The sequence below is a fragment of the Brachycentrus maculatus genome, unplaced genomic scaffold (assembly GCF_059751285.1).
Source record: "Brachycentrus maculatus isolate JH-2025_06_01 unplaced genomic scaffold, ASM5975128v1 h1tg000089l, whole genome shotgun sequence".
Classification (NCBI taxonomy): Eukaryota; Metazoa; Arthropoda; class Insecta; order Trichoptera; family Brachycentridae; genus Brachycentrus; species Brachycentrus maculatus.
In genome coordinates this window covers 581,229-604,332 of record NW_028280843.1, presented here as the reverse complement: position 1 = coordinate 604,332, position 23,104 = coordinate 581,229, and the positions used below count along the sequence as shown (strand labels likewise).

General features: G+C 29.2%; 1 protein-coding gene across 6 annotated transcripts in view; it reads right to left on the bottom strand.

Annotated features, from left to right (window-relative positions):
• ken (zinc finger and BTB domain-containing ken and barbie protein) overlaps positions 1-23,104 on the bottom strand; it is an 80,062-nt gene that overhangs the window by 38,908 nt on the left and 18,050 nt on the right. Inside the window, exon 1 of one of the 6 annotated variants that reach the window (XM_088257918.1) lies at positions 5,625-6,377. The exons of 4 other annotated variants lie outside the window; for them this stretch is intronic. The gene's annotated coding sequence lies outside the window, so the exon portion shown is untranslated. Of the gene's footprint in view, positions 1-5,624; positions 6,378-23,104 lie in introns of those variants that run through there. One more of the 6 variants, XM_088257916.1, reaches the window with a different exon arrangement.

Sequence of the window (23,104 nt, the reverse complement as noted above, 5' to 3'; positions counted from 1 at the left end):
GAAGCCTAGATGCATCAAAAGTATGGATAAAGCAATTGAAATGGTATGGGCAAATAGGATGCAGAGAACCTGACTATATTGTTAACCAGATAATCACAGTGGATCTTCCTCGAAAAACATCTAGAGGAAGACCGAAGGATTCATGGATGCTATAAAAAGATAACGTGATTCGGAGGAATGGCCTAGGTGACTTTATCAATGATAGAAGGACCTACAATTTAACGACGAGGAGAGCTGACCTCAATAGACTACAAGGACGATTAGATGTGTCAGGAAGGAGAAGAAGATGGGTCATGAAGAAGAAGATACTAATATCTTATTGCTCCGCGATTATATAGATAAAAGGATAAGTAAGTTATTTTCATTGTTAGTAAATACATCCAGGTTGAGACTATAAAAACAGGTGTAAGGAAACGCTTGAGTTTAAAAATTGAAAGAAATGGTGGATCATTTTAACAAATTTTATGAAGAAAAACTTTCATTTTAAACGCTTGTACTAGTCGAGCTTTTCAATGGTTGCAACGATCTCAATATTAAAAATCGCTGAAAATGAGATTCGCAGAACGACTCCCTCTGACGTAATTGGGTTATAGTATGTGAAATAAAAAGTCTTAAGATCTAGTTTTTACATACATAAATTTAAACATGCATACAGCATTGCTTGCAGTAAAATGGAGATACAATTTCGTTTCATATTTTCTATAATTTTTGTCATTTAGTTCATAAAATAAATTTGCGTTGAAAGAGATCAGTCAAAAAGCCTAGATACTTCTGAGCATTCAATACACGCTTTGCTTATTATTGAAGAATAATTTTACCTGAGAATAAAATTCCAATTAATGAAATTCGATGAAAAGATTGATTGAAAAAAGTAATTTTTAAGATGATGTGAAACGAACCTCTTGATAACTAATACCATGATTTTATTGTAATATGACCACAAAATAAAATTTCTTTGAAATGAAATAAAGTTTTCTCACAAAATATTCGAACGAATTTTTCTTCTTCCGTGTTTGATCAACTCCATATTTTTTTTTTTGGAATAGGGGAAAAACCATTATAATAATTGATACAAGATTTTATTGAAGTACATTAATGTTAATGATATTAAATACTTTTGTTGCATTTGTTTTAAACGTATATAAATAAAACAAACACCAAAAACGAGGTCAAGGTCACCCTCTGAAGCCTTAAAATAGAAATCTTACAAGTTCATTACAAAGCGCAATTTCCGCGACATCTGTTGCATTTTTTAACCGGTTGGAAACATTAAATTTGATTATATAATTGTAATGAAAATTTATTTGGACAAATTCGTATAAAATCACTATTTTTTAAATCTATTAATGTAAACATTACGTTTTTTCATACATAAACTTAGAAAATAATTTTAAAAAAGTGTTTTATTTTTCTTTTTACGATAGAATAAAATATATAACCGTAATATGTATGACTGTATTTTTAACTTGTGCGTTTACATTTAATAAGTGTAAAACAAACCAAAGATCCAACAATAAAAGTTTTAAAAATTAAGCTTTTACATCCGTTTTAAAGAATTTCGTTAAATATTTGATCTTGTAACGATTAGTCCATACAAAAATGGAGTTCAGACTGAACGAAACCCCTGTATCCAATTTATCTAACTGGATAGGGATTTGAAAAGTTTATAAATATATAAAAATATGTATTTATACTTTTTTATTTATGACCAATATTAGATGAAAATATTTAACACGCCCGATACTTTTGCTAAAAATGTAAAAAATTGAGGGTACCTACTTTAATAGATCGACAGGTTACATTTCTTGGTATTTTTGTTGTGTTCAATATTATGGTTAGCAAATTTATATTCTGTTATTTACTATTTGATGACATTAAAATTATTGTTTATTTATAATACCGTAGGGTAACATTAGAAAAAAAAATTAACTACAAGTAAATGAGTTCTTTAAATTACTTTTTTCAACTAGTACTGGAAAAGATATGCCAACTGAACATTTTTCATGGTATTTTCACGATGTTTTAAAATGGAAATTTTGAATCAACTCGATAAATAAACTTACACTGATTTTAGAGTCTACGTATTATTTTCGTGACAAATTATGGCATGCTATTTTTCTTTCACTCTGTTGAAAAAGGACAATAATTTATACGAAAATAAAGAACCATATGTACTGGTGGTACATCAATGTTTGATTTGACATAAAATTCTCAAACAAAGAATGTATTTTTGATGTTTTGTTTTTAATAAAGAGAAATATTTGTGTTTTTATTATTTTTACAAATATTTCAATTTTATACTATATCTGTGAGCCTAAGCGGGTAATTATTAGGAATAGGTATCAAATTGTGGTAGAGTAGGATCGAACCGAGAAGACTCTGACACTTTGACTTAAGAGTCCGCGACACTAACCACGGGACCACAACACAACCAACTGTTATTTATGTTGTTGCTTGTCCTGTCATATTGAAGTAGGTACGTGATCTAATATATATTTTTTTAAATTACAAAAATGTAAAAGAATAGTTATATAAGATAATTTTGGTCCGAATGAGTTATTTATGTCATTCTAGAAACGATTTTTTCCAAGCAATAAAATTAAAATGAAGCTTAATTTTTTATTGATACAAATAAAATAAATAAAACATATGTGGGAGTATTTAAAATTACATGTTATTTATACCCAGTGTTATAAAATCATGAAAAAATTGACAATGATAGCCGACATTGACCCTGAAAGTAATAATCGCAAAAACTATTCTAATACATATACACACTCGCGTACATGTTTATGTTATTTCTAAATAAACGCCCACAAATTAATATACACCTTGACAGTTTTGTAATAATCTCTTACATACATAAATATGTACCTATAATAGATAATACATACCATCAAACATGGGTGTTATTTTTTATGATTATCGCGTTCACTAGATAAATGATAGAAAAATATCCAAAATGGTTTACTAGTTTTATCTAGGATAAATACTAGATAGCGTGCAATAAGGAAAGATAGCTAGATTTTTTTTAGAAGTTCCTACCTCAAAAAACTTACGCGCGTACCTACTACTTTTTGTTTGGGAAAAGAAAATAAAGATACTTATACATATATTATATGTAGGTGTTGAACTGAAAGGAAACATCTTTTGTTTTTAACATGTTGCTTTTAAGTCGGAAAATTTCAGGGCTTATAACCTGGCATTTGGCAGGCTTAAGTGATCACTTTATACACTTTCACCATTCTCCCCACAAACACCTGTAGAGTTAAAATCCTGTTTTACTTGGTAAATACCACTATTTCTTTCGGATTATCACAAAGTCAATGCCGATTCAATTAATGAAATTAAAATCTAGTGGCTGAATAAATAAAACAGAAAAAAGTAAGATAAATAAAATGTATTGTATGTGAAATGCGGATATGAATATTTTAATTTGAGTTTTTACCCTAGATAAATTCATTCTACACAAAAAATTGTTCTAATTTTAAATAGATAAAATTGATAACTTGAGTTACAGTTAAATTTTATTGGAGAAGTATTTTTACTGTGTAAGTATCGTCAGATATCGCTCACTCCTTTCAAGAACGTCATAATTTTCAGTTGTGCATGTTTTCGGAATGCCCAGAAAATGGCTATATCCCAGCAAAAGCGTTATATTTTAAATTTAATATTTACCCGCTACAGGGCAGAAAGTGTTGTTTTTGCATTTTGAAGAAAAGGTACTGTTTTTATTATTTTTTTTAATATTATGTCCGTGCAATTTGGCCAACCAATTTCCTCACAAATCAAGTAAAATTTTATGTACGTCACTCAATGATACTGCAGATTCGTTAATTTTAATCTTCTATCTTTATATTGTATGTTATCCCAAGCATACCACATACTTTGATCCATAGTTATCTTAGTAACTTGATGAAACTGCCTGCACCGTTTATGGTACTACTTCACACAGGTCCAATAATAAAGGAAGACCGATGAAAAATTATATAATAAAGTTTTTCAAATACTTGGGATTGAAGAGGACTGGAGTCAGAACAATCGGCGGATCTGTATGAGGAAATGCATGATTTGGAAGAGGCGAAGATTGTTTGAAAAGACAGAGTGGTTTGGCGTTCTAATCTCTCTACTTACCCCTGCGGGGAAGCGGCGAGATGGTTAGTTAGTTGTTTAGATCAAATTCATTAGTACAACTTTTCAAGTTTCTGAAATTTATGAATTTACGAATATAACGATTAAATTTTGACTATTAAGCGAGGTTTGTAAACAATCTCTAGAAAACCAATAGTTATGCATTAAACCATGGATTAATGTACGTATTACCAATTCGTAATTCCATACAATGATTTTAAAAAAATTGTATAGCGACGTGACAACCAAACAAATTATGTATGTACATATATCGATTAAAAAACTTATTTTTAAAAAAAACAATCAATTTCGAGAAGTGACGTTGTTCTTGCAAATGAGCAGCGCTTATAACGCTATGAGCGAATATGTCAGGAAAAAATAAAATAATACTAATAATAATAATACAACAGTAAGAGCATTTTCAATAAAACTACCTTCCTCCGATTTCCCCTAAACAACTTTTGAAGAGCAAATCTCATGGTTAAAAAATATATTACAATGAGTAAAATTAGATTTAATATTTTGTATTATTTTATTATATTTTTCATTCATTTTCGTTGAATTGTGAATTTTAAGTAGGTAATCCACTATTCATCTTCTTCCGAAGGTGTTTGATTTAACAGTAAATGGATTAAGTTTCTTAGAATATTGGCGGTATAAGTGTACATGCATAGGACTGGATGCTTTTTGCAAATAAAATATTTAAATAAACCCCTATCTTCTTGATCTTTGTACGTGAATTCATAAAAGTGGAGGAAAATGGCAAATAGCTGATGTGATTCAAACTGCGGTGTGTGAAAAAACATGTTGTGATTGCTTATACAGGGTGTGGTATACTATTACCATACTGAACATATATCGTGCATAAGTTTGTCGAACCTTCATTTTGAAATTTATTTACTGGAGCACAGGTAGTTTATCATCTTACCTTAAGAAACATACTAATTAAATTAATAATGAGATGTAAAAATCTTTCGAATATTGTGGAATAAAAACATGGCTTAGAATAATTAAATATAAGATATTTACATATATGGTAGTCTTCATTAAAAAACTGTCGAACGTGGAGCATAATAAATTTTTTAAGCAGATAGAAAACAACCATTACATCCTTACGTATATAATTAAAATATCAATCGTTTTTTACTCGCACCACATCTACTTGCGGGACTCTAACGCCGACAATTTTCATTTTGAATAAACAATAGGAAACAATAGAAACTCTCAATATCATAGTTAACTTTGTAGGTATATTAATTCAGCGAGCTGCATGGAGGAACAATAATATTAATTATGTTAGCTGTAGGTCCAAAAACGATGCACCTTGATGTTACTTTAAGCTGAAAATAAAGCATTGAATCTATCATGATTTATCGTAAATATAACGTGTGACGTAATCAAAAGGCACGTTTGAGTAGATATATGGCTGTTGAGAAAGCTGGGAGTGAGAGCCAAGACATACAAGTGTGTGGAGTTCTATCCTCTTTGCCTACCTTTGGATGGAAGCGTGTGATGATAGAAGTTCATCAACTCGAAATAAGATTCGTTTCAATTGCACATTATCGCACGAATACCGAAAAACACAAATGAATGTAAGTACAGTAAAACTTCGATATAGTGGACCTCTATTTAACTAACTTCGGATGTAACAGCCAAAAAATCCGGTCAAATGTAAAAAATTGAATAAAAACGTCGTGTCAATATTATAACAAGCTTAAATTCAAGATTCGCAATATATAAACAATTTTCAGAAGCCATGATAAAAACAAAATATGTCTCAAAACTTCAAAAGAGCAAACATAACGTATATAATAAAAAAGGAATCAAAAGGAATTAATAAAAAAGGACTTTCAGCTTTAATGGTCACCCTTCGAGGCTTTACTGTATAAAGTTTTGTAAAATTGCAATCTTTTCAATTGATTATTTGTGCCCAAGTAAATCACACCCCGTATAAAAGAGTATTCGCGGTATCTGAAGCACTTGCGCGAGTGTGAGTGGAATACGTAATAGAAGTGATAATGTAGAGACTGTTTGAATACATTACTATTACATACTATGAGTTCACTCACGGCGGTACCGATGTGGTGGTTTCTTTGCGTGTAGTAGTTTAACGTAACCGCTCAACGGTTTTGTAATAGCTCACATTTCAAGGTCGCGTTCAGTTTTAGAAAGTTAACTCCTAGTCACTGTGGTCTATAATAAAACACACCGACACACGAACGCAACACGCTGTATACTGACGAACTAACGCACACTCTCCAATGCTGGCACTTATACATGGTGGTGAAAAATCAGACGCGTATCTATAGCTGCATGATAAGAAAATGTGTTATGTCCTATTCGACGCTTTTCTAGGAATGAAAGGAAAATTAGTCACTTTGTTTACTTTCTATTAAGTATTTTACATTTTTGACAACGCAATTTGTAAGTGTTATCATCTGAAAAGATAAAATAAACTGATAGGTATGTAAATATAATAATGTAATATTGTAAATTATAGTTTAAAATATTCATAACAAACTACCTTACTTTGTAAAAGTAAATTACTAAATATCAGTCACAAGTCGATATGTATATATTTATATTATATTTATATATATCTCCGTCGAAAATTTTGGGCAAGTGAGAAAAAAACGCAACCTTCTAGACAGGTAAGTAATGCAAATATTTATTTATTCAATGAGTAATTGATTATTCAATGTGAATAATACTGTTCAAGATTGCTACTGAAATGGATAAAACAGACAAAATTGTAAAAATCTAAAGGCAAGAATAAGATTTAGAATAATAGTTTTTAAACTTCAAATTTACTTGAAAATTTCAATAAATATTTCAATTCATAAACCAATAAATTTTCAATGCTTGATCTCTATTTTGTGCTACCAATAACCCGAATATTAGGTGAAATATATTTTAAATATGAAAACCAAACACTAATTTTAGGGTCTACTAATTCGTATATATTTTTTTAAACAGAAATAAATTCGTAATAATTATTTCGCCTTGTTAGGGCATTTTCAAACTGTGAAGATCAGATAAACTGAGAGTCTTTTTATAGGTATAAGAAATCACAAATTGTGAAGCAACTGACAAAAAAAAATTTTAATTTAATTTTTTTTAAATAAAATATACGACTAAGTAGACCGTAAAAAATAGTGTTTGATTTTAATATTTAATATGTAAATTGTGGTGCTCTACAAATTAAACATAAATTAATTTAAAAAATAAATATACTGTACACAAACAACAAATGAATAGAGAGGTTAGTCTCCATAATAAATGAATGAAACAAAACAGTTTCAAAATTTAATTTCAAACTGCTTTTTGATTACTTGAATAAATTATGCATCGCGACAAAACGTGTTTTTTATAACCTTATAAGATCCACATTAATATTATCTGCCGAATTATCGAATATAACCTACCACTTTCACTATCACACAAACTTTACTATTTGTGTACGAATAAAGCTACCGTGAGATGAAGGCTTAACAATTGTCCGTAACCCACTGAACTACAGACGTCTCATTCTCGCACATTGGAAATATAGTAAATACCGAGACGGAAACATTGGTATTAGAAACACGCGATTATAATAGACCGCTCAATGAGTTAGACTCCCATTGCACGATCAATTATTTACTGTCGTATTTGGTATTTACGAGTATATAAGTAATGCTTTATTATAATTATTTGAAATGATACAAGCAAAAGCATTAAATATTACCTTGAGGTAGGTTCCTATTCTAGTCAACAAATAGTTATCAAAAAACGATAAAAATGATGTAATATTTTATGACGTCCGTACTAGTATGTCAAATATTACATGCATATACTTCAATGAATTATAATATAAACAAAGTATTTTAATTTTATGAAATCTTCTAGGCATTAACTTAAAAATAATAATTGTTCCTTTGATCCTTTTTTAAAAACCAGAGGTATGTAGGGCAAGGTATCAGATTGACACATTGCTTAATTTTTTGTGAATTTTATGTAGGCAAGGTTATCAGTCTTGTTAAATCAAGAATATAATAAAAATAAAATAAAAATTACAATGATTTTTTTTTAATCAATACTTCCACTTCAAAACGGAGGTGGATACATGATAATAAACGTGCAAATACTATTTTAAAAATGAAAACAAAAAAAAATATTAAAATCATGCTCAAATAAAACGGGAAATTAAATGTAAATTTGTAACACAGTATGTGTTTCTTAAGTATATAATTGTTCAGATTTACATTCTCAATCAATATACGGAAAATATATTGATGAAGAAAATATAAACAGTATAAAATATTTTTATTTTGTTCATGTTTCTATTCTATATCCAATTGTTATGTGTATTTGTAACAAAAAAGTTATGAAAAATACAACACTGATTTGTACAATACCCTTTTGGTTGGGTGGATGGTTTTATTTTATATCGATAAGTACGCCAATGTACGCAATCGATTGTAAATACATGATGTATGTAAAACAAAAAGTTATTTGAAATATTTTTCATATGAAATAATTTTGACCGTGCATCATGGGCTTAAATTACGTCAAAAAATTATTCGAAAGGCAAAGACGGGTTGGCTGGTGCAGTCGGCGTCTAAATTTATTTAGACATCCGAATTACACTCAACGACACAATAATTTATTTTGAAGACGCGGGAATTTGGCACTGTTTCATGAAATGCACTCACTGAAAACTTGAAAACAAATTCGCGCTATTCAACATTTCTTTAGCCAGCAAACTTGTCACACATGTAATGATAGTGAGCTAAATTTCACAAGTGGAATTAAATACATTTGAAAACATATCGGTCACTCCTTTCAAAAAAATATATCGAAAATCATCAATTTTCAGTTGTGCATGTTTTCGTAACGCCCAAAAAATGTACCATATCCCAGCCAAAGCGTCATATTTTTAACTGAATATTTACCAGCTACACGGCAGAAAGTGTTGTTTTTGCATTTCGAAGAAAAGGTATTGTTTAATTATGTTTTTGAATATACTAAATATTTTTCAAATGGAGAAAAAACATTCAGGTTTTACCTAAAAAGAGCTGTTGCATCGTAAAAAGTTTAATAAGTGGCTTAGAATTTTTTTTTTTTTTAAATATATAAATATATATTTTTTTAAACTTTAACAATGATTTCCTGAAAATCATGTTTTTTATATATGACGTTGTTGAAAAGAGTGAGCTATACATGAGTAATAAAAATTTCAAAAATATTTCAAGTCCACTAACTGATGTTTTACTGAGATCGAAAAAGATCTCTTCTGTATAATAAAGGATTAATTATATTGTTCATAAATATGCATATTTTTGTATTTCTCTCATTTGTGTGTTCCTGTTCTAAATATGAGAAAATTCATTTTCCCTCTTAATGAACAAAATTAAGTTTTCAAACGTTTACAGAGTTCTTATTTTTACCCGTTTTTCTGGGTTATTATGCTGTTGTGTGTCGCAAGTCCTAGTTTTCGAAGGTTCAGCAGCCATGTGTAATTTTCAGTGGTGGCTAAAACTTCGAGATCAGCCACTAGTATATAGACCTTTCGACACACTATGGCATCATAACTCAAATAATCGCATAATAACAAAAATATGATCATGTATACAATTCAGTTGTTAGACTTATTTTAAGGTTTTACACTGACAATCAACCTTTTTTTATTCAATTTATTATGAGGTCAAAGTTGGTATACTATTTGTTCCATTTTATTTCGGATAAGGAATATAGGTAAAAAAATTATAAATATATATATATATATATATATATATATATATATATATATATATATATATATATATATATATATATATATATATATATATATATATATATATATATATATATATATATATATATATACATATATATATATATATATATATATATATATATATATATATATATATATATATATATATATATATATATATATATATATATATATATATATATATATATATTTATATATATATATATATACATATATATATATATTAATATATATATATATATATATATATATATATATATATATATATATTTATATATATGTGTGTGTGTGTGTGTGTGTGTGTATACATAATTTCAATACCCTAACTAAAGGTATGATTAGATATTTTACATATTAAAAAGCGATTTTAGACTTCGTTTTTATATAACTTAAAGAAGGAAGCTTTTTTGGCTCATTATTTTAATAGTTTTGAAAATTCTTAATATATATTAGTTTATTTTATTATTAATATATAATCTATATAAGTAGAGTGGCATTATTTCACGCGCAACATACGATAAATCTCAACTTAATTTTCTATAAACCTAGGTTACATTTGACGAAATATATTATTTTTTACATCGGGCATGTACTGACGCCTGACTCTCAGCGCAGCGGGGCGCTTAATGAATTATATAATTGCGAATAGGCCCTAAAGGCAGAAAACCGATTAAATGAAAATAATCTCAAATTTTCTTCGTTGGAAAAATCATATTTTGAGCATAAAATTCGATTTCGTTTATTAATGCATTCCTCAAGAATGCAAGTTTGCTCATTGTATCTATAAACGCAAACCGCATTTACGAGGTTGAAAATAAAGCAACATTAGATATCATCATTTACGCAATGTAGGTAGAAGGTAGGTATGTGGTTCAGAACCTTTTTGATGTCAGGGAGCACTACTGGTAATGAGGAAAATTCGCGGTGTAACAAAACTAAAGATCCAAAATAATATACAAAGACCACTATCATTAAAAATAAAACTGATTATTTTATTACAGACAAGTTAAAAATTACATTAACTAAAAAATACGCGAAAACACTAATACTCCAATGACACTTTTTGTGACGAAAAGGATTTAATGTGACCTGAGCTTGTCGGCTTTTACAAATTTCAATGATATTAGGTCTAATATTTGATATGGCTATTCCCTATTAATATAAGAGTTTCTGCTCAATAAAAAGCTTCTTTACATCTCACCAATAGATGTCTCTAGTGAAGTTCTGTGATTCAAGAACAAAGTTTCTAAATTGGTTCATATATATAGAACTTCCAAGAAATTGAGTAGTGTGGTTGTCAATAATGGGTAGAATTGGTGAATGTTACACGTGTGTAAAGTGATCACTTAAACCAGCCTATGGCGGTCGTCAGCCCCGTAAATGCTTAGACTTCCATATTCTTCTTCATCTTTGATGAGATGTCAAAAAATAATATAGCTTTTCCCATTTCTTCATCCAAATTACTAAGCCAACGTTCACAAATCAAGGGTTACAAATCCTTTCAATGATGGACCACCAATACAAATTCCTACATATAATTCCCATGGTATTTTCAATTGTTCTAAGTGTTATGACATAGAATCAAAGATATCTTGACCGCTGTTATGAGATGAGCGCTTCCAACTTTTCAAGGGTGTTGCCATCTAGCCATTATATTTGCAACTCAAATCGCAAGTAGCCAACTTTGGTTTTCATAATTTCGCGGAGCAAGGACAGAAGGACATATAACCTGTTATCCAGGACAATCCAAGCGATCTAGGATAGAAGGACATATAACCTGAGGACGAGGAGAGCTGACCTCAGCAGTCTACAAGGACAGTTACAATAAGCTGGGATGTAGCAAGGTAGAAGTATTTCGCGGAGCACTTGTTACAAGCTCGCGGAGCACCGGTTAAGAACCACTGAGGTAGAAGGTAGGTATGTGGTTCGTTTGGCTGAGTGATTGCACACTTGCCATTTGATCTAAGGGTCGATGGGTCAAATCATTCATGCATTTGGAAAGTTTACGATTACAAATGTGTAGACTCGATTCCTCAGCTGGAAACTCATGTAACAGAATTATTATTAAATAACAAATAATCCATTAGTCGGTATCTTTTTTAATTACTCTCGGGTTATTATACAGTAAAATTACAAATAGAAGAAGCACTTAGAATAAGCATCATCGATAAAATTAAGAGAGGTGTGTTGAGATGGTTTGGACATGTAAAACAAATAAGTGAGGAATGAACGGTAAAACAAATTTATGAGGCGAATGTAATTGGAAAATGGAGCAGAGGAAGACCGAGAAAAACATGGCACGTACAGGTATGCTAAATACTTGAAAGTGGTCAGGTTAGGAGTCGTAATAATCGGCGGGTATGTATGAGGAGATGCATGAACGTGGAAGAGGCGAAGAATGTTTGCAAAGACAGAGTGATGTTGCGTTCTATTCTCTCTGCCTACCCCTGCGGGGAAGCGGCGTGATGGTTAGTTTTTTTTTTTTAGAAGCACTCAACTTTGACAGATAAACGCTAATATAATGTAATCCTAAAGGTGTCCTTCAAAATTAGGTTATTACAAAATTTACAGATTTTTATTGTTATTATAATTTTAGTGACGGGTTGCAGTCCCGTGGTTAGTGTCGCGGACTCTTGAGTCAGAGTTTTTCGGTTCGAACCCACTCTCTACAACAATTTGATACCTATTTCTAATAATGAGCCACTAGGCTAACAGATATACAGTATTATTTTTTGACATCTCATCAAAGATGAAGAAGAATATGGAAGTCTGGGCATTTACGGGGCTTACGACCGTCATAGGCTGGTTTAAGTGATCACTTTACACACATGTAACATTCACCAATTCTACCCATTATTGACAACCACACTACTCAAATTCTTGGAAGTTCTATATATATGAACCAATTTAGAAACCTTGTTCATGAATCACTAAAACTTCACTAGAGACATCTATTGGTGAGATGTAAAGAAGCTTTTTACTAAGCAGAAACTCTTATATTAGTATGTGAGATCCGAATCCCGGATTATAATCACACACATGAGAAACGCCAGAAAGTACCATTTTCATTTTTATTATTAAGCTTATAATTTGACCAGATAATTTATTCAAAAAATAATATGAAAATAACTCCTGTAATTGGAGATAATCCAGATTTTGTGAACAAGTATTTGGACACACTCAAAATGTTGTAAATAAATTATCTGGTCAAATTATAAGCTTAATAATAAAAATGAAAATGGTACTTTCTGGCGTTTCTCATGTGTGTGATTATAATCCGGGATTCGGATCTCACATACTAATATAAGAGTTTCTGCTTAGTAAAAAGCTTCTTTACATCTCACCAATAGATGTCTCTAGTGAAGTTTTAGTGATTCATGAACAAGGTTTCTAAATTGGTTCATATATATAGAACTTCCAAGAATTTGAGTAGTGTGGTTGTCAATAATGGGTAGAATTGGTGAATGTTACATGTGTGTAAAGTGATCACTTAAACCAGCCTATGACGGTCGTAAGCCCCGTAAATGCCCAGACTTCCATATTCTTCTTCATCTTTGATGAGATGTCAAAAAATAATATGAAAATAACTCCTGTAATTGGAGATAATCCAGATTTTGTGAACAAGTATTTGGACACACTCAAAATGTTGTAGATATACAGTAGTGTGAAAATGAATTATGTTCGAAAAAAAATAAAAACACAAATATTTCTCTTTAAAAAAATAATAAAATTAAATCACATGATAAACAAAATAATATGTGAAGCTTTAACAAATATAATATTTTAAAATAAACATAAAAGACTAATCTAAAAAACTAGGTTTTTGTTTTTTAGGGTAAATAAGTTAAAGTATAAAAATTAATTATTTTATACTTTAATTATTAATTACCAAGATATTTATAAATAAATGTATGTAATTAAACATAGCCGAGATTATTACTTGATCAATTTGAATCGTTCGCCTATATTATGTAACAATTTGACTTTTTTTTAATGACCTGCAATTTACTATGAGATTGGACTCGTTCGATTATCATAGATACTTATAATCTAAATTTATAATAATTTTTTTTACAACTAATATCAAAGAAATCAAAGCTATAAACTAAACTTTTTTAAAGAAAATCAAATAAAAATAAATACGAAATAATTCATAATTTTAACATACACAACATACTACTAGCCACAATTTCAACATACGAACTTAGTACTATTGCAGCGAGTTTGCCGTTCTTAGTACATTTGAGAACGTGTATTATATTTTAGGTTTATATCTCAGGAGGGTATTCAATTAGTATGATTAAGTTAATCCTGAAATTAGTGCTCATTTAGCTTTGATTTCAGGACTATTTTTTTTTCTTATTAATATTTTGACCGGTATACTGTTCATATTCAATTCCTTCCCAAATAAGTATAAATATATTCAAATAAAATTGTAAGATGTCATTTAAGCGTAAGAATATTTATCTTTCACTTATATGCAGCTCCCCCGTACAATAAATGATTAAAAAATAAAGAAAATGAGAAAAAAGATGATAACTGGAAATAAAATATATTCATAGTCTATTCAAATTCACGTGGTTCATCCTCGCATGAAATATTCTGAACGAAATTATAAAGTATTTTCTATTACAAAATATAAAATTTGGTGACTACCGAAAACATGTGTTAAGGTGGGGAACATGTTTGAATAATTGCGTAAATATGAAATAATCATAACAAATTATGTGTGTATTGCTATGTAATTTGTTCACATTTCACATGTGTAGACATTATGATGAGACAGACAAACAAAGCCAAGACAAAATTTAAGAATTTAGCTATTTTAAATACTGTCAAATTTCTTTATTTTTACGTCAGGAAATGACGATTCGTTATATTGATCGATATTTTTACGAAAAAGTTCAGTTTTACTAAAGTTGGTTGGTTACACAGCATATAGTATGTATAACAAAGATGAAATAGTAAAATAGTATTCTGTACTATCCCTTTGCACCATCGGGTGCGGATAAGGGTTTAAAAATATATTTAAAGTACTATCTCACTCTATTATACGATAACTATGTATGCAGATTAAAAGTTATTCTGTAAAAAATCTGTGTTAAAACACTTGAGTCAACAATTTATGAAGTATGTAATTTTAAAAATAAAAATACATAAAAATTAATCAACGAAAATAATATTTTCAAAATTTGAAATCCCCGGTGGAATTTGAAAAATCGATATTCTTTAAGTAACGTAAAAAACAACAAAGAAAATCGCTAAATTAAAAAGGAGCAAATCCTGTAAGATTCCAAAATGATTTCAGATAACCGTAGTGCAAAATCAAGCAATACCAACATAATTATAATAGCCTCCCTAGGCATATAAAATATGAACATTTAAAAGTACTAAAAAAAGCCTATAATATATGAAGATAAAAAATGACCAAAAATATTGTTTAATAATCTCAATTAAGTGCAATAAATAAATATTTAGGGTATCAATTTGCGGATTATTCCTTTTAATTTTTTAATTTTTAATTTTTAAAAACTAAATAATCTGATCTGATGCTAACTAGTTAGCAATACGGTTGTTGAAGTGGAAAAATATAGCAATTTGTTTAATACGAATTTTACAAAATAACTCTAAAAACGACTTCCGGAGCCAGGAGTGTGATGTAATAATGGAATCGGGTCAGTTAAGATACACACACACACATATGTGTGTATGTGTGTGTGTGTATATTAGGAAACATTCTTTAATTTTAGGCGCACTGCACGATATGTTTTCTGATTATTTAAAAAATTCCTTAATTTATTTTAGAGTAAACTTAACAATGTTGATCACATTGAGTGTAAAATATTTAACATTGAGCAGCTGAAATTACATTTTTTCTTAAACAAAAGCACACAACTGTCGGTTAACACAAAGTTATTGAGTGAAAATTTTTCTCTTATATATTATAATGCTTTCTATACCTATCCCATTCCTTTTCCCATATATCAGTTCAATTTATTTTACCCTGAGCTTTTCACAAACGTATAACAGTAAACCACCCCTCTATAACGTTGAGATTGGCACCGCGCTATCGGAGGGAACGGTATGGGGAAGTTAATGTTTTAAAATTGTACTTCAAATTTAATTGACTAATTCCTGTCATTTCCGCTAATTAAAATGTAAAAATACAATTTAGAACATTTACCCCTTGTGAAATTCCCTAAGATAAAGCGGGTACCTATGTCAATGTTGTGGGAGGGTTTACTGTATATATCCCATCAAATGTATTCCGCTCTCACATCTAGAAAATATGGATCACCCTACCTTCGCAAAAGAGTTACCTGTATTAAATAAAAATAACTTGTTTCAACTCGTGTTTTCCAAGAATTTTAAATACGTATAATGAACATTATTGAGATATTGATAACATTAAGATAAATTACAGGAATTCACTAATATAAACCTTATCAATCTACAAACTATCCAACTATAATAAATGTTAGGTTTTATATCTTAAACTTCATAGTCGTATAACTTTTAAATTGTACGACTATGAGGTTCAACTAAATTTTCCTTTATTAATAAAATACATAGAGAATTTTAGTATTTTTTATATTCTTTTGAATAACAACAAAACGATTGATATTTTTCCAAAATCATCACCCACATTCTTTGCAATGAAAATGTCATTTCATGGTATGCAAATAAGGAAAGTTATTCGCCTCCGTGGTGTGATTAGCGTGTTTAGCTACAGTGCTGTAGGTCCCAGGTTCAATTCCCAGGGCGGGGGTGAAAATAAATATTAGTGATTTTACACTCTAATGTTTATTTAATATTACCCTCGACTGGTCCCTGAAGCGCAGGAGTGATTAACACTGCAACAATACGATGCAGTGCCTTATACACTATTGGGTGCGGATAAGTGTTAGAAGAAGAATAGGGGAATTGATGGTTAATTTGGGTGCTTATAAGGCAACGATATGTATTGCAAACTTCAATGTTTATTTTTAAAAAAGTTTTCACTGTCTCTTCTTATATTAAGTGATCATAGCTCTGCAAGTGGATCAATGCTTGGGAACACGATCCCAGTATCCGCTTATCAGCGCGAATTATTAGATGTCGCGCTGCGCTCGGCCCGCACGCAGTACGCAGTACCTACTACCCACCGAGCAGTACGTACTATATGTATGCCCGCCGTAATGTTGCAAAACTGACCCGCTCAACGCGCCTTATCTACCGAAATACTCGGCGTTTGCGAAACTGACCTGCGCCAATCGCGGACATGTAGAGTGTACAGGGATCATGGGGGAGTATGATGCTGACGTCTGCACACGAGGGAATCACTCCTGCTTGCTTTACGAGAGAAACGTCTGACGTTACGATCATATAGGTTTAAGAAGCATCCGAATTACTTCACTGGGAATTTTGCTTGAAAAATATCACCATAATGTAAATAATTTAAATTATCTTTATATTATCCACTGACACTTCGTGATGGAATTGCATTTTTAATTTATTATTAGATTAAAACCAATATTTTTAGCTTTTCCACTTTTTTATTTGACCAGTGACCGGGTTTCGTCGTTACCGACATCATCAGACTGGTGAGAGGCTATACAAATTGTTATGTTATATATAAAAGAAGGCAGGAGTTGATAACCATGATTTGATATAATTGTATTGAGAAATTAATTTAATTTAAGTGAATTTAAGTATTGAATGATATTAAAAATATTTTTTATAAAGGTTTTTTTGTATTGAGAGCACGATTTTATATAAAGTTATGATAGATTTGCATTTTTTGTAAATGAATTTCAACCAGCATTTCCTGATACTTTGTTACATAATTTAAATTCATGGAAAAGCTAAAAATATTGGTTTTAATCTAATAATAAATTTAAATAATCTACAATTCACAAGTTATTTGATCTTATTGAAAAATAATATTTTGATGCCTAAAAGAAAAAAAATAACATAATGTATAATTTTGGGTTTTCAAGGTATAAATACAGAAATAACTAAATCAACACCTTCTATCTATTGCACTTGTCAAAATGCCAAAATTTGACCTCCCACCAATTAAAAATAAGTTATTTTACTTTATATGACACAGACGGAACGACATTGTACACAAAGATACTTTGCATTTCATCTTAGTTTTTTGTTAGAAAAGCATTTGATATTTTCTATAATTCTTACTTATCAAACCATTAAATATATTATACCAAGAGCGGTATACAAATTGCATAACCTAGTAGACACTAGCATTTTTAAAATAAATTTTACTTTAAAATGTAATGTGACTTGTGTTTCCATGCATTCCGCATCATTTTTGTTTGAAAATGATGCGGAATGCGTCGAAATCCGTGTTACAATATATTTTAAGAAATAGTGGTTTTTATAAGTAAAACCATAATTAAAAATGTATAGATTTTACCATAAAACGACTGCCGAATCAATCAATGAAACTTTTACTTGTTTTTTAGTCGTATGTGTCAATGTATTTTCACTCTTCTGTAGTATTCACTTTTCCTCGAATATATACTATCTTATACGTCTGTAATATATTAAAAATAGATTGGGATCAGAAAAAAAAGTTGCTAAAATATTTTATTTTTTATTATTTATATTTATGCAATAAAGTGTCCTATTCTTTACTATAACTTTGCAAAAGTACGAAAAAAAATATAAAATTTGCTAATACAAAAAATAGATTCTGGAAATACCCTGAGGATGTAATATCAATATATGTATATTAGGTGTCTTAACTGAGTATCTATCGTTTGCATACAAAAAAGATTTCTTTCCTCAGACTTCTATGTACTTTCATATTTCTTTCTTTCATCATCTCAACTAAGATGAATCATCATAATTTTTGTACGAAAGAATATGGAAGTCTGTAGATGAAAATCTCATTTATTTACTAATTTTTTTTTACAAACTTAAGTATTGTCAAATATTTAATAACCTGCGAAATTTTAGAATTTTTTTATCACATGGATAATTGATGAAATAAAAATTTATTTAGCTTTAGTTAAATACAAAGTTTCTAATTGATAAGCAATATATTTCAATAAAAATATTCACAGATATGCTTTTTAAAATACATATATAATTTTTATTCACCATTAAAATTTTAATAAAATCAGTGATAGGATAATTGGTTCCAACGTACAAAAAATAAACTAGTGAGAATGGTCAAGGTTTATACCTCAATTACGTACAGATGTTTGAATCATAAAAATACAAAAATACATTTGAAAAATAAGCAAGTCGACGCTATTACGTCAATGTTATTTTCAAGTGTGTTTCATTTGTAATCTAATGGTAAGCACAAACTCTCTTCTAACCTACTTGGCAACATAGATCATAATATCACCGAGCCCTCAAAACCGTGATGAAATAACTCGATACAATGAGTGCGGAACTTGTATTTCGAATAGCGTGCGCTACGGATGTCCCTTAAATATTCTCGAGGATTGTATTATGTCATTATTAATAATAATAATAACCATATCCGCTCCCTAGGTGGAGCATATGGAGTCCACAAACTGTCTCCAGGCTTTTCTGTCGGCTGCCAGCTCCCTTGCATCCTCCCAAGTCAGATCCGCGTCCCGAAGTTCTGACGAGAACTGCCGACGAACTGTCGTCCTGGGCGGCGCGAACCTATTGCCTTCTAAAAGAGGCAAGCTTGATTAAGGCTCTCATGAGGCATGCGGAGTACATGGCCAAGCCAACTGAATCGCCTTTTCTTGACGACAGTTGTGACCAAGATTAGATTAATGATTATGTCATTATTACGGAAATAAAACCAAAAATATACTTATTACCTTAAAACTTCGGAAGACCATTGAATATTTAAAGCTGGTACCAAATATGAAAAGAAATTTTCGTCAAAGATCTTGCATGCTCTACGTTCTACCCAAAATATCCGCAATTTAACTGATAATTACCAAAATATTAAAAAAAATATTCAATAAATATATAAATATATATATATGTATATATATATATATATAAATATATATATATATATATATATATATATATATATATATATATATATATATATATATATATATATATATATATATATATATATATATATATATATATATATATATATATATATATATATATATATATATATATATATATATATATATATATATATATATATATATATATATATATATATATATATATACATATATAAAGACAAAAAAATTAAGACTGTGCAACTATGATTAACCTGTAATCAGTATAAGTCTACGTTTTTTTTATTTTACTATAATATTTAAAATCAATTTTTTTATGTAAAGTGTTTTGCAAAAATAATATTGTGAGCTATAGTGTGAGAAAAAAAGAAAATTCTTTATAATTGTATTCTCCATTTAAAAAAATATGGATTCTACACAATAAAAATACTTAATGCGTCTCAAAATGATATTCATAAAAATTAATGTTCTCAATGTGAATGTCAAGTGATAATTTATTATTTATAGAATAAATTAAAAAAAAATCTTAATTTGCCATAGTAATATAATAACTTAATTGAGTTTTTAAGTATTGAGAATAAATAACAAACAAAAGATGTTAATAATGAATCCGTTTAAATGTACAGGTCTATCTGTTGATATATAAGTATACAACATGTTTTCTAATCAATTTAAATTAAAATCCTTGAGAAATTAATAATTTTATCATGAGTATAAAATTCTTGTGCATTTATGTAATAAAATAAATCTCGTATCGGCATAATTCTACTTCCAGCACAAAGTAATTACACTTTTAGCTGTTAGCTGTGAGTTAAAGTAAACTTGAAGTAAAAAAAGCAATTGATGTGATTACCGTAGTTGAATATTTTCCATCACATCTCACGTACAATCTTTAAGTTGTATTATCATCCGTGATTATTACTCTACCTTAATCTCTAAGTACGTCGAAGGTTGTATCTATTTCGTATCTTTCGCCATTAGACAACACATCAGAGGTAACTCAAAATGGTGCAAGAACTTACTTCTTGAAGGGATTTAGGTAAAAAAAAAAAATATATATTAATACAAGTTATTTTTTGACATTTTGACAAAGATGAAGAAGGATACAAAAGTTTGGGCATTTATGGGGCTTACGACCGTCATGGGCTGGTTTAAGTCATCACTTTACACACGTGTAACATTAACCAATTCCACCCATGATTGACAACCACATTACTCAAATTCTTGGAACTTCTATATATTTATATTACACTACATATATTACACTACAATTTCACTACAGACATCCATGGTGAGATGAAAGCAGCTTTTTATTGAGCACAAACTCTTTTATTTGTTTATGAGATCCGAAACCTGGATTAATATCACATGGATAAGAAACGCTAGAAAATATAATTTTCATTATTTTAGCTTATAATTTGACCAGGTAATTTACTAAGAACATTTTCAGTATGGCCAAATACTTATTTAAATAAGTATTTGGCCAATCTCACTGCTGACAATTCTTTGGCAGTTCTCGTCAGAACTTCGGGACGCGGATCTGACTTGGGAGGAGGCAGCCGACAGAAAAGCCTGGAGACAGTTTGTGGACTCCATATGCTACACCTAGGGAGCGGATATGGTTCAATTATAATAATATATGTAATTGTCTGTTTTTTCAACTCGGTAGTTGGCATCTCAGGGTTATCAAAATAAGTAAAGTAAAGCATTTAAATCGTAATCAAATGATTTGCTTAATTAAGTACCTATATAATATATCAACTATTAAATTTGATCGATTATACAAGGTGAGAGTTTACTTTTCATAATTAGAATATTATGTAAGTAATAATACGGGTTCTAATGAGAATTGTGTAAATTTTATTACCGTATAAATAAAATTTGCAATTCTAATTTAGTGTTTTATTTACTATATACCTCAAATTAAACGTAATTATTTGGATTTTTTTTCTCACAGTATTTTAGAGTTTGTCTTTACATTTTCGTATAAAACTAAACGAATAAATAAAACGAATTCGCATTACTAGGTATAATCAATAGATATATAACTACTTTCTCTTATTTAAAATTACTTGGAGTAATTGCTCAACCTTGACTTTTGTTCATGGACACAAAAACGTAACAGGAAACTATTCTTGAGAAAGGATTTCAAAAGCTTATGTTTACAATAAAATTTACTTAACAACATTTTTTACATCAACCGACTTAAAATATAGAAAATGGAAAAAAATAAAGTCATTTTATATTTTATGGTATATCTTTAATTATGAGTTTGATTCGTGTATATATAATATGACAAGAAATAAATGAGACTTTCGAATTCAAATTTAAAACAGGTGTTTTTTTATTCCTGGCTATGTTATGGCTTAGACGAGTATGTACAAGTATATCGGCTGTCCAAACTTAAAACACATTAAGGGACTTTTTTTTTAATATACTTTTTGTGCATTTTTGGACTAAGTAGAATCTACTTAGTCCAAAAATGCAAAAAGACGTCTTTAAAAAAAATGTCCCTAACTGTGTTTTATGTTTGGACAGCCAATATGGTACACATACTTTACAATCAGAAAAAGTACAAAAAATGCAATTTTACACAACATTTAACAACAAAAATCTGCGTTTGCCTTCGTTCATGATAATGATAAATTATATTATATTTATTGTTTCGGCATTAACTTTGTGGTAAGACATGTTACAATGATTAAAGAAAACACTTGTTTTTTACCACTTGAGTATTATTATAGACTACATGTTTCAGAAGTTAAACTTCCATCATTCAGGTCTGTATAATAACTAAAATATAAAATATAAAATTGTTCTATAAATAAGGAGAGGGGAAAGTTAGAAGGAGGGGGCGGAGTTTGAAAATTAATGATTTCAATGATCAATTTTAATTTTATGTTTTCAATGATTAATTATGATTGAAAAATATTTACTCATTATAACTTTTGTCTTACAATAAAGTAGAATCGGTGATTTGTAGTTTAAACTTGAAAATCACATATTTAGAATTTTAATACATTAACAATAATTAAATAATAGAATAAGCACAATCGAATCTATAAAAGTAATTAATAAATAAAATGAAGTTTACGAAATCTGTGATAAAAAAAAGTGTTTAAATTTAATAGTAAAATACGTATAGAAAATAAAACGATCGTATAAGACCACTTCTTTGAGTTAATTAATGTAAACCCGACTAGCTTCGAGAACAACA